The sequence below is a fragment of the Cryptomeria japonica genome, chromosome 9 (genome assembly GCF_030272615.1).
Source record: "Cryptomeria japonica chromosome 9, Sugi_1.0, whole genome shotgun sequence".
In the NCBI taxonomy this organism is placed as follows: domain Eukaryota; kingdom Viridiplantae; phylum Streptophyta; class Pinopsida; order Cupressales; family Cupressaceae; genus Cryptomeria; species Cryptomeria japonica.
In genome coordinates this window covers 264,169,982-264,184,763 of record NC_081413.1, presented here as the reverse complement: position 1 = coordinate 264,184,763, position 14,782 = coordinate 264,169,982, and positions in this window count along the sequence as shown.

Below are 14,782 nucleotides of genomic sequence, written 5' to 3'. Positions count from 1 at the left end.
CAACATTGGTCCTTTGTCAATCAGAATCATGATCAAACCTACATTAATTTCTTGTTGTCTTGACCTAATTCCTTGTCCTCTTATTTCTAGGGTTTTATGATTTGTTCATTTAATCCTTTTCTTCTTCTTTGTGGGTTAAATAAATCTATTTATTTAGTCCTAGGTCTCTTTCATGAATTAATTAATGGATGAAAACCTATTAATTAATTCACCTAATTTCTATTTCATCTTTTTCCTCAATTTTATAATTTGCTAATTTCTCCTAATTCCTAATTTCTATTTCTCCTATTTTCTTTAATTTTTTGTAATATTTCCCCTAATTTCATTCCCTCATTTTCTCCTATGTTTATGCTTCCATTTGTTGCAATCATGGAGGCTATTTTCTCTCTTCCCTTTTGTCATGGGAATGGCATTTCAATCTTGTCATAATTTGTCATACACCTTGCATAGAAATTGTCATACATTTGTTACAATTTTGCCATTCTTGATTTGAATTTCCTTTCAAATCTCTTCATGCTAATCTTGTCCTCTCTCTAATTTGTCTATAAATTGGATGATTTTCTTCAATGAGGGGAATCAATCACATTTTCGAGTAACCTTATGCTGCGAATTTCATCTCTCAACAACTTGCTTTCCACTTGCATTTTGCACTTGTAGGTGAGATCCACATCAAATTTGAAGGTGAAAGAAGAACAATGGAGCCACATGAAGGAGATATCTACGTCGGTTTGCTTCGATTTCATTTGATTTGAATATCTTGTCTTTATGTCTTCATTGATCAGATTAGGATTGCTTTCATAGCAGCTTTAGGTTTTGTGGTTGTCCTAATTGCTATTGTTTTGATGATTTTCAATTTCCTGATCTACAAATATCAATGCAACTTTACACAATAAATTAAGCCATTTTAACCATTTAATCTAGCAATCATTAATTAAAATAAACAATAATCACAAAGCATATTAATTAAATGATTACACCAACATAAGATAGCATCATCTATTTAAATTAAATAACCATTTAGATAACGGAGACATGCAAAACCAAGATAGATCAAATGACAACTCTCAAATGACCAAACCAAGGCACCACGACATGCATAACAGCCAGATGGGGAAACACAACCGACTGACAACACGCACATGAGTGTAACTACTGTCAAGCTAGGGTACAACAACTATCTCCTCCACTCCCATTGGATATATAAGGCATACTCAGACCTACGAAACCAGATGGAGTCAATACCCTGTACCTTCCCGATACTAGTACCTACAATGTCCTGCACCAAAGAACCACACATTCATATAGACCAACATATATATATAGACATGGTAAACACATCGATGAAGGAGAATTGTGACATTCCCTGTCTCACCATAGTGAGTGAAGGAAAATCATCCCCTCACATCCCAATACACTTACAAACACACAACATATAAATGACGCATTGCAATAGAAGGGAAAAGTGTCAGTCCATGATAATGATCCATAAAATAACATTAATCATAAGCACTGAAATACTGCATAAAATCATTCACCATAAATCCAGATAAAACATGAAATAACATTGCATAATATCCAAATCAAAATACAATAATGTTCCACAGAACAATCACTGAAGTAACTCAAAATATACAAAAGAGGCTGATCGAGGAGGGGTACTACACCATGGGCACATATATTTGAGTAATTCTTTGATTTTTCTTTCCCTTCTTTTGCCTAAGAGTTTGACATAGCCTTATTATCATCTCACTCATCCTACACAAACTATCTACTAGAGGTATCCTGATTTGAATTTACAACTCAATTCCTCAAATAGTAATTACTTCGAGCTTGTGCAACCACAAGCATTGTAAGAGCTCTTTAGTTTCTTCCTTAGATGGTATTCTTAATTGAGTTTGATTCAATAGTCTACTAGCTCCAACATCCCTGATATCATTATCACCATCCAAGAGTATTTCATTCTGGGTAACATGGAAATTATATCTCTGGTCGCACACACACCATATGCAGATGCCCCTTCTTCTCCTAAATAATACTCTTCATCAACTATATATGGTCAAATTCATAACATATTGATAGTCTGATCATCTATTGCTTGTTCATTTGATGTTTCACTTTCTTCAATTGGTCAGGCTACAACACAATGTAACAAAGAATGTGACAAGCTGCATGCTATACAACATGGAGCACTATCTATCATATTTACTCCAGATCTCTTTAATGGATCAGGAGTATCTTTACTAGAGTTTTCCTTTTGATTATTTCCTTCTAGTCTACCATCTCACCAATTAGTATTATAAGGCATGTCATGATGTCTTGGTCTTTCATTCCTATGATAGTTGGTTCTTTCATATGATATCCCCTATTCAAATATGAGTACTTTATAAGATAAGTCTTTTAAAGAACTCATGACTTTGTCTAATTTATCATCTTCCTTTGGCTGCTTATTCTTCTACCCTTTGGGATTTTATATTTTTTTTTACATCATCTCTCCTACCAATTTTTTCTAAAGCCTTCTATTATTTTGTATGTTTAATTCAACTCTTAATGCCTTAGTAATAATTCAAAAAATTCCTTGTTCTCAACTCTATCCTATTTTTGGATCAAATGCATTTATGTAAAACACCAAACACATTGTATCAGTGGGCTTAAGAAAAGTGATCTTGCTTGTGTTCATCATTACTTCATATGTTTTGAAGTTTTTCTTTATCAACTTTTTCTTTTAGTGTCTTTAAAAATTTGCATTCGTCACTTGTATTCAACATTGATGAGCCAAGTTGACACCACTTTATGTGATATTGTAGTATGGGTCTTTTGTATTTTGGGGATGTTGAACAGTTGTTCAACTAGCCACAAAATATAAATAGTCTATTGTTTGTTTTCTTCCTTCGTCCCTATAAAAGGAAACCAAGAGCATATGGAAGGAATCTAGAATTTATTTTGGGTCTAGGGGATTATGATGCAAAACTTTGATACAATAATGGAGAAGATATATTAAGTTTGTGTTCCAAGTTGTGGTGTCAGTTATTTGAAGAAACTAATGAAAAACAAATCATGTGGACATCTCCAATTTAGTTTCTTCATGTCATATAAATTAATGTATCAAGTATACATTTGATTTGTTGAAGCTTTTCATGTCTTATGTGTGATCTATTAAAAGGGTTCTCTCAAGTAGGGATTAGATTTTGTTAAATAAATTACAATGGTTTGATGAAATTTAATTGGATTAAGAAGGGTTTGATGATTGAGTTGCTTGCATGTTTATGGAAGACATAAGCAATAAAGTGCCTAATAACTAGAGATGTAGCCACTTATTGAACACGCATTGACTTGATAATTTGACTCTGTTGCCCTATGGAGAAAGAACCAATCATTTTTTCTTCCAAAATAAATTTGTTGGGGGACAAGCATCTAGAGGATCTTCTCGCCCACAACCACAGAGACAGACAAATTCAGGTGGTAGTGGCACAAGACAGCCTTGACTTGATTTATATTGATGAGGCACTTGTATTTTTTGATCTGATATCATTGTATACTTGGACCTTTTTTTGTTTTATGATGATCTATATGCAGACATGGACTCTATATGATGATGATCTATATGCATTGATTACATGGATGATGATATTTCTTTCCTTTATTTTATTTTCATGATGATGATGTTCTATATGATGCAATGAAAAATGCTTTTGATTTTTTTGATTTTGATGATCATGGATGCAAATGAAAATGATTACTAACTTAAATGGCATGCTTTACTTAAATGATGCAAATGCAATGATCTATAGGAGAATACAAATGAATGAAGATTTTATTTCATTTTTAATGTGTAGGATGATGTAAATGCAAATGATCTACATGAAATGTTTTTTATTTTTATATTAAATGATTCTAAAGATGAATGGACCTACAATGATCAAATACAAAAAAAAAAATTGTTTGTTCAAGTATACTCAATCTTTATTTATGACCGTTGATCTCTGAATAGAATGAAATGCTTTTAATGCAAATGACAATGAATGCTTATAATTCAAACAAATAATGAGCTAATCTAAAAATGATCTAACTAAAATGATACTTCCATTCTTCATATGTTGTCTTGTAACAGTGCTAGATTTCATCATTGAGCTTTAAAATGTTGTAAGAAAATACAAGCAACTTAACATAGTGATTCAAGCTGACCTGGGTATTTCTTACATGGATTTTGATATAGCAAGTTTATACAAGAAACTTGATATAATGAATCAAGTTGACCTAAGTATTTCTTGTAGAACAAACAGGGATTATCCCCTTTCATGCATGACTTGGAACGTCCTCCTTGATCTTTTGTCGATCATATCGTTAGACAAGTACATACCTTAATAAGAGATAAACAATAGACAACAATCAAAGAAAATCATGCCCCATCATAGCTTCTCTAGTCATGGACATCCTTGAGTTGCATAGAGTACATGATTAGCAATAAAATCAAGATATAAACACTGAATCTTGTCCATGTCTCAACAACATGTTCTCATGGTCATTAACTGATATAATCATTTTGATGAATGATCATTGATAATCCTTTATTACTTATTGGTTGATTCTTCATTTATTGAGTTTCACGATTCAGTTGTTAGAAAATGTCTTGATCTTCATTGCTTTGTTACTTGTTACCTATTTCAAAATCCTAGGTGTTTTTTAAAAAAAGTTTTCTGAATGTTTTGGATTTTCAAATATTTAAAAGATCACCATAGCAAAAGGAATTAGGATTTTGCCCCCAGCAGAACAAAATTTTATTACGAATGTATGAAGAATGATCCAAAGCATGGTGAGATACAATATAGATTGATTGATTTTGATAAAATCTAAGACAATGACTACGATAACTATGTCAAAGATTGATAATTGTTGGTAAGCTGCATATTTCCTGCTAAATGGTTCAAAGAAATGAATACAAAAAATGAAATGGATGGGCTAGGATAGATGGAAGTGATAGACACGAATAGGATGGAATGGATAGGTGTGCAAAGCAATCTCATAGATGGAAGAACTCACTTTTAGATAGTGCATGTTTACCGGGTTTTCACTGTCTAAATTTATTGCATTTTTTCCATATTTTGATTTATTTATTTTTATTGTTTTATACATTTTAGGGATTTTCTACTTTTCTGATTTTTATTGATTTCTTCATGACTTTATATGCTTTTTACTGATTTTCTCCAAGACTTTATATCTCAAGCATAGAATTTTTTGAGATGGATGGAATTGATAGGTTCATTGAACCAATCACCTTCAAGGGTAGACAACTTGTATGCTCCCGAGCCATATGTTGCTACTATGACAAAAGTTCCTAACCAATTTGGTTCAAATTTACCCTTCTTTTCTCGATCTTGCTGATTTCTTGGATTCTCCCTTATAACTATATCTCCAATCTGAAAAATGCATGGCTTGACTCTGTGATTATAACTTCTTGCCATTCTCTGATGATATGCTTTCAAATGATCTGTTGCATTTTGACGATGTTCTTGGATCAACTCAAGTTCTTGAAGTCTAGACACTCGTATTTCTTCTTTAGGTATGACCTTTCAAGGAAATTTGTAAAGAAGGTATCTCTACTTCTATTGGTAATATGGCTTCCGATCCATAGACTAAGAAATATGGAGTTTCCCTCATTGGTGTGAGGATGCTAGTTTGGTATGCCCAAAGAGAAGGATTTAACTGAATGTGCCAGTCTTTTCTAGCTTCATTGACTATTTTCTTCAAGATTTTCAAGATAGTCTTGTTTGATGCCTCAGCTTGACCATTTCCCTATGGATAATATGGTGTAGAAAACCTATGTTGGATATGGAATCGCTCACAGAGTTCCTTCATGTCTTAATTATTAAATGGTCATCCATTATCAGTGATAATGGTCATATGGACTCCATAGTGACAGATTATATAATTCAAGATGAATGGTGATATTTGTTTTCATGTCACCTTCGTCAAAGGTATTGCTTCAATCCATTTAGTGAAATATTTCGTAGCGGTCAAAATGAACTTATGTCCATTAGAGGATGAAGGATTTATCTTACCTACCAAATCAAGGCCCCATTGATAAAATGGCCATGATCCTGCCATAGGATACAATTCTTGTGTTGGTGCAAGGATGAGATTCCCATGGATCTGGCATTGTTTGCATTTCTTGGCATATGTAAATGAATCTCTCTCCATAGTAGGCCAATATTAACCCATACGAAGAAGTTTCTTAGCTAGTGTTAATCCACTTGAGTGTGTACCACAGATACCTATGTGAACTTCATTAAGAACTTTCTCAGATTCTTCTTGTTCGAAACATCTCAATAAAGTGCTATCTAGACCTCACCTATATAAGGTATCAGAAATAATAGTATATGGCCATATAAGGATTGTTCAGTTCCAGATATATGGCAAATCATGTGGGTATGTTGGGATTCAATGGTAGGGGTTAAGATATCTTCCACTAGGAATTCATAACGTTGTTGAGTCTCTTGATTCTGTAAGAGAGATGCTATTGTAGCCATTGCATCTGCTGCTTTATTCTTATTTCTTGGGATCTAAGTGAATGCTACTTCTTCAAAGTATTCTTTAAACTCTTCTACAAACTATTTGTAGGGCATAAGCTTGTCATCCTTAGTTTGATAATCACCATTTATTTGGTTGATGATAAGTTGTAAATCACCATAGACATGTAATTCTTTGATATTCCATTCAATAGCCATTTTGAGCCCAATAGTCAATACTTCATATTCTGCAGTATTGTTTGTGCATGGAAACCTTAGTCTATATGATTTTGGAATTGTGTGTCCCAGAGGTGCGATGAACAAATTTTTTGTGCCTGATCTATATTGTGTATAGAGGAACCATCAAAGTACAACTCCCAAAATTGTATACTTATTGTCAAAATATCTGCATCAGGAAACTCAATGTGCAATAGTATGTCATCTTGTAAAGGTGCTTCAGCTAATTGATCAGCAATGACCTATCCTTTGATAGCTTTTCGATCAACATATTCTATAACAAACTCACTTAGTACCATAACCCATTTTGTCAGTCTATCTATCAAAGTTGACTTGTTCAGCAAATACTTTAGTGGATCTATTTTTGGTATCAGTTTCACATAATGAGTCAACATATAATGTCGCGGTTTCTAAGTTGTAAATACAACTGCTAGGCATGTCTTCTCTATTGATGTATAGTTCAATTCATACCCTACAAGTGTTCTACTAATGTAATACACTTCTCTTTCTTTTCCTTATTTGTTATGTTGTGCTAAAAGAGCTCCTAATGATACATTTATCACTGAGATATAAAGCAACAATAGTTTCCCTTTGATTGGTGATACAAGTACTGGAGGATTCATGAGATATTCTTTGATTTGTATAAAAGTCGCTTCACACTTCTGATCCCATTTGAATGGAATATTCTTATGTAAAATATTAGTGAATGGATGACATCTATCTGTTAATTGAGAGACAAATCTCCTGATTGATTGAAATCTTCCTTGTAGAGAACGCAATTGACTTATGTTCCTAGGTGACTCCATTTCCATGATAGCTTTGACCTTTTCTAGATCTACTTCAATTCCACAAGCTAATATAATGTACCCAAGAATTTTTCTAGAGGCTACTCCAAATGCACACTTCTTTGGATTCAATCTTAACTGATATTGTTCAAGCCTATCAAAGATCTTGCCCAAGATGTTCAATTTTTCTTTCCTTGTATGAGATTTCACAAGTATATCATCTACATAATCTTCCATAAATGTATGCATCATATCATGAAAAAGTGTAGTCATGGCTCTTTGATAAGTTGCTCCTACATTTTTAAGCCCAAATGGCATAGCATTCCAGCAATAATTACCACATGCATAGGTGAATGTTGTCTTTTCTTGATCTTCAGGAGCAATTCTTATTTGATTGTATCCCGATAATCCATCCATTAATGAAAACATCTCATGTCCTGCTGATAAGTCCACAATTATATCAATGTTGGGTAGTGGAAAAACATCTTTGGGACATGCCTTGTTCAAATCTCTAAAATCAGTGTAGACTCTTATGATTTTATCTAGATTTGACACCGACACATTGCTTGAAACCCATTTTGGATAGGCAATAGGTCTTATGAAACCTACATCCAATAGTTTCTTTAGCTCAACTTTTACAAGGAGAGCGATGTGTGGATGCATCTTCCTTAGCTTTTTTTTAACTGGTTTTTCTTTTAGATCCACATTGAGATGATGCATGATAAGATTTGGATCAATTCCTAGCATGTCTGCATAGGACCAAGCAAAATTTATCTATCTTTGTCTGAAAAATTCTATGTATTCTTTCCTCTCTTCATCTGATAAGGATGCAACAGGATGAAGTATCTTGGGATCCTTTGGTGTGCCAATGTTTATTGCTTATGTTGGCTCTATTATAATAGTAGATCTCTTTTGAAAATATGCAGGGAGGATGTCAAATTTTCCATCTTCTAGCACCTCAAAGAGGTTTTCACCATCAGATACATTGTTTATTTTTCCTCTTGATTGATCTAGTGTTGCCATGAAATGGTTTTCAGCACTAGGTCTTTTTCCTTGTTTTATTTCAATTTTGTAGTTGGAATGTTTGGCATTCTCCTGACTACAAGAAACGTTACTTGATTCCACGATGGAAGACATCTTAGGTGCTATAGGCTTGACAAAATTAAGATATACAGCCAAGCCATGGTAATTGGAAAAGACATCCAATTCAGGGTTTTCTAGGTCATCCCAATCAATTAGTTCTGGATGAAGGAGGGGTAAGTCATAGTCATCATCATTATTAGGTGATTCAAGGTTCATGACATAATAATCATAATTTGGTGTAGAGTAGGTAATGTCATAGATAGAACACTCTTGAGGATAGTCTCTCCCAAGTGGTCTCCAATCAGTTCTAACAAAATTAGTATTGGTATTTTGTGGTTCACACTCAAGTGACTCTTCATCTAAAGTTTGTCCCTTAAATTAATGGATTAATCAACTAATACATCTTTAACACTAAAAGTTCCTTCTTGATTAATTTCAATAGATTCATTTATATTTTGAAGTTGACATACTTGTGTATATGACATAGAGGATTGTTTTGCTATCTTTCTCTCAAACTCAACTTCTTCTAGACTAATAGTCAATCCCGCTTGACTATCTATTAGTTCTTCCCTGGTTCTTCCATACCTTGGTATGTCTTGCTCATCATTTGATAGAAATCTGATATTTCATGATACTTGATCAATTATTGTTTGTGTTTCTTGTCATGTTAGTTCTTTCTCTTTTTCATCCTCTTTCTTTTGTTATCTTGTATATGCCTCTTTTCTCCTAATTCTGAGTTCTTCTTGTCTTCTTTCTAACTCTATCCTTTTCTTTGTGAAAGAGAAGTCTTCATTTGTAATAGTTGCTTTCTCTTCATGTTGGAATACAATGAATCCAATAACACTGAGAGGGGGGGTGAATTAGTGTTCTTCCGGTAATATAAGATTTTACCTTATTACAACATACACATATAAACTGGTAAATGAAGAAACATATAACATGAAGTAAATAAACCAGCCACATGAATGAACACCATAACACACAAAATTTATATGTGGAAAACCTCAAAGAGGAAAAACCACGGTGGGATTTGTGACCCACAATATCAATTCACTGCCCATATGAAATAAATTACATAGTATGGGGGTCTACACATGTAGAAAGGCACACTACTCAACACAAAAGAGTCTCACTAACTATAAGCTTCTTCTGAGATAAAACAATATTGGTGAACTCATAAAATGCATCTGCTATGCCAAAAAAAGTTTTGGTTATAGCTCTGTTCTATACCGACTCTTAAACCCTTTTACCAGTATCTCCTTTTCTCCAAGAATGCTTTACAAACCATCCACTGATCATTGCATGATATTAATTTGCATACAAATGATCTACATACATGTCTTGCACATCACACTGTTTTGCTTTCTTATCCTATATGCTTCTATATTTCACAATGACCTAATATACTGACTTATATACCCTTTACAAACAATATACCTTATGTCGACTTACAATACATTACAAAAGATATACAATGTCGGCCCTATACAATAATTACAAAATGATTGAATTAAACTTTTCAGATCCTAGACTGATGTCGGCTTCATAGAAGTGTTGGATGTCGGTTATGGTGCCATTGTCAGTTGTGACCTTGTTTACTCCAATGTCGGTGTCTGTCGGTATGTACCTCCAATACTGGTGTCTATCGGTATATGCCTTCTATAGAATCTTGTTGCCATCAATGACAACAAATGAATCCAATGAGTGTCAATTGCCAACAATCTCCCCATTTGGCATTGATGGCAACACTCATGTGAAAAATGGATTCCATGTTGGTTCAACTGAAATATACTCCCCCTGAGTTGATTGACTATGTTTTCAATATACTCTCTATTTGATATCCCCCCCTAGGATTATATACCTATTTTTCACATACATATCCTCCCCCTTTGGCATCAATTCCAAAGACTAGTGAAAGAATTGTTAGAATCTGTGCAAAAGAATGAATAATTACAAATTACTTTACCGGAACTTGACCAATATCAAGATTTTTGGATAAGCTTTCTCAAGTAACTGTATATAGGTATCCCAGCTGGTTTTGAATGTTTCGGATATGGATACAAGTCCACTTAGTAGATGTGCAAGTGTTTCTTTCTCAGTGACTTCTATCGGTGTGGGCTTCGCAAGAATGTCCATGTATTCCTTCTTATGTACACCAAGTGAATCCAATCTTGGACTCACCAAACCTCTGAGAATTCTTGCTCTCCGAATAATCTTATCTCTTTCTTTTTCAAGAGCAAAAATTTGGTTTTCCAAATCCAAAATTTGTCCATCAATAGGTGTTGTGAGTGAAGTTAGTCCATCAAAATAATTAGCAATAGTAGCAATCTTGTCTTGTAAATCTTTTATCCTCTTATCTACATTTTTTGTAAGAATTTCTATATTACAACAGACCCTATAGATGTTAGTACATTGTTTCAAAGAATTTTCAATAAGTATAAGTTTCTCCTTAATCTTCCACTTTTCTGTCTCAATAATTTGGTCAAAAGCGACTCTCTTAGCCAAAGTAAATCTTTCAAGTGCTTGTCGGTCAGAAATCTGCTGTAATGATTGAAAGTTTTTAGATATGTGCTTTGTCAATACCTTAAGCTTTCCAGAAGGGCTTGTTTCATTTTCAATCATACAATCAGGAATCAATCTATGCAAAACTGTTATTGACTGATCTATTATTCCTTTGTCTGCAAATCCCTCCTTCATTAGCTTTTGAGTAGCCATCACCATTAGCTCTGTGGGACTCGTCTTTGTGATTGATTTCTTCTCAACTTGAGAAGTGTTAATTGCCAAAAGTTTTGCTGGGGAATCAATTGTTAGTATAGTACTGGGAGTCTTATCACTCTCCTTTTCCTTATCCTTTCTCGGTGTATCTTTTTTCTCACCCCCTTTTTCACCGGTGGTTTTACAACTTGGTGTAGTAGTTGTTACTGTCGGTGGAGTCTGTATACTCTTATTTACTACTAGTTCATTCAAAATTTGATATGAACTTCTCAAAATTCCTTTCCCTTTAGATCTATTCAGAATGGTGGAAGTTGTTGACTTAGCAAATTCTTCTTGAGAAGTAAGGAAATCAAGATTCTTTTGGAAGAATTTAGACCAACCATCTCTGGTCTCATTTATTATCTCATTTACTCTACCCATCAATAGGCTTATTTGTCAGGGTTTGCTGCTAAAAATTGTTCTATTGGCAACATCTATACATCTTTTAGTTTCCTCATTATTTATAGAGCCACACATATTCAAAAGTTCAACTTCCTTAATTTCCCTATCCCTCTTAATTGCATCTAATCTTCTTGCATCTAACTTATTGTACAATGATAAATGATTTTCCTTCAAAATCTCTACCAAAGCCTTCTTATATATGTCTATATGTAACAAAATTGCTTCTTCTATTTTATTTTGCTCATTTTCATCTAGATATTCATACAAATTTGACACATTCTTCAAAATACCATCTTTTGTTACCTCATCAATTAACTCTGCACAAGTCATATTTTCTTCATCATCCTTTTTCTTCTTATTGGGGGTTGTAGGGGCGAATGGAATTGGTTTCCTCTTCTGAGTAGGTTTCCTTGCTGGAGGTGTGGGTGTAGTAGGCTTTGTCAATTTTCTTACTAGCTTCCTCCTTGGCTCTACCTTCTTCTCCTCTACCGAAGGCTTGTTAGTTTTCTTCCTCTGTACCCTTCTGAATGCAAGAGGTTGATTATCCTCTACATTAGAGTCAAAAGTGGCAGGAGAAATGAAAGTTGTTGGCCTCTTTGCCTCTGGAGCACTAATCGCTACCGGTTGATCTATCAGTTTAGATCCAGAACCTAGTTTTGTATCTATCCCATGGATAACATTTTGAATGAAGGCACACATTTTGTCTATTTTATTTTCTCTTCTTTTCTTTTTGAAGCCAATTTTAACTTCAAGATCCTTCTCCTCCATAGTGCCAAAATGTTCAATCTTGTCATTTAATGGAGCATCAAGCAACATTTTTCCATAAAGTTCCAAGATGTTGTCATCAACTTCATATTCTAGTTCAGTGACCCATATGTTTCTTGGTTCCACTGCTTCCATGAGTGTTTCATCTATTTTTACCATGAAGAAGATATCAATTGATTAATTCTCCATAATGTGCTTGGAGATCCTCTCCCTTAGTCTCATGTTCTCTTGGAAAGATTTGAAGAATCCCCATAGATTCTCATCCCTGTTGCTACCAAGACCGGTGATTGCATCTTTAATTTCCATGCCTACCGATATGTCATGAGCCCAACATTTCTTTCCCAAACCCGATAGCTCATTCATGAAACATAACATCAACCAGACAATAAGATTGCCAAACCTGAATGTTCCTTTCTTGACACCATTGATCTTGCCAAGATTTAACATTAATTCACTTCTTAACCATTCACACAGATCATACTTTCCATCATTCCTTAACATTTGGTATGCAACATGAATATAAGAACTGGCAACAGAGTTCAATCAACTTGATTGAGTTACCTTGTAGTCGATGATCATGCGAGCAAATTATATATATGTATCTTTGATGGTGTTGGTCCCCATCGACCTTCCATCATGGGCTGCGTCGGTGAGCTTTTCAACCTCAGTATTGGAGATCTTCTTCCCTGGTTCCTGTCCAACTTTGGGTAAGTCAGTGACTACCTAAATTGATTCCTTGGTGATCATGTAAGGCTGGTCCAGCTAGATGAATTCATTATGGACCCTGCTCAAAACATATCTGATCATTTCATCCTCTAATTCTGGTATATACAGGATTCTAGTTAACCCTAGGTCTTCAATGGCTTGATATTTCAGGTTGATTGTTCTGGAGCTGCCTAGTATCTGCCTAGTATCACAGATTAAAACATTCCCTTGATCTCCTTAGTGCCTAAATCCTCCAAGGTGCAGTGAATATAGGCCCTGACGTCTTCTACATAAACTGTGCCATCGGGAACCCTCGAGAATACACCAATAGAGTCTTCCTTCTTTGCTATTTGAGGAAATTCCTTAAAAATGGGTCTGAGCCTATCCTTAACCTTGAAAATAGTGGGATTCACAATGAAAGTAGGAGCATATGAAGATCTAGACGCCATTTCAAAAAAATACATGGATAATCGATCGTCGGTTTGAAAGATCTTGATAACTATTGGAAACCTTTTCAAAATGCCTTTGCTCGCTCTTGATCATTTGTGATTTGCCTTTTCTTCACTTTGGTTTTCTTGAATGTTGGGTGAGTGAAAATGAGTTCATTTTCCCTTTTTATCAGTGAGTAAACCCTAATCCTTTACTGTCATAAATGCTTAGCGAAGTACCCTACCAGATGTCGGTTTCACAGTTTTATGTCAGGTAAACCTACATCAATGATCAATATGTTGGCATTATAGATAAATTGATTATGTGTTGCATTGATGTTTTGTCATTGATGTCAACACTAGTTGATATGGATGGATACCAACAGACAAGTTACCGGTAGAAGATCTAGTGTAACTGGCAGAAGAGATTATATGTTGGACACTTCCGGCATGTTTGGATCAGTGAAGTATATTGGATTTCATGTGTTATATGCTCCATGAGCATGTTTTGGTCAATTGGTATTGGCTTGGTAATTGGATGTTATCATACACTCTGGTAAACTCTTACTGGCACTGGTTTAAGGCTTTACTGACAGAGCTTTCATTGAGGAATTGTGATAGGATGCACAATTGGTGTTGGTGTATCTTCTTTGAGGATTTCAGGATGCTGAAGATGTTCATTGATCATGCTTCAATTGCTTGAAGACTTTGCTTTGGCATGGTGGACCCAAAATAGGTCTGGTACCTATCTAGGTTATGGACTGGTATCATGCTAGCATGTACTCTACACGTTACCGGGATGCTTAGAGATGTTTTATGGATTTGTTATTATTGTTTTGGTCTTAAGCCAACATGGCATGTCATTGTAATATGGGATTATGTATTGATCTTATTGTAATATCTTTATGTGGCCGACCTAATCAGTTTAGGCCTTAGAGTTTGTATAAATAAGAGGTAGAAACTCTTTGTAAAGTATCATGGTTATTGGAAAGGTCATGTTCAAGGAATGTAATGTGCAAATATTGTAATGTCACTCAAGCAGAGGAGTTGGCCGATCATTGGTGATCGAATTGGATTCAGAAGAGGATTTATTCCTCAGACATTGACCTTAACCGGTGTT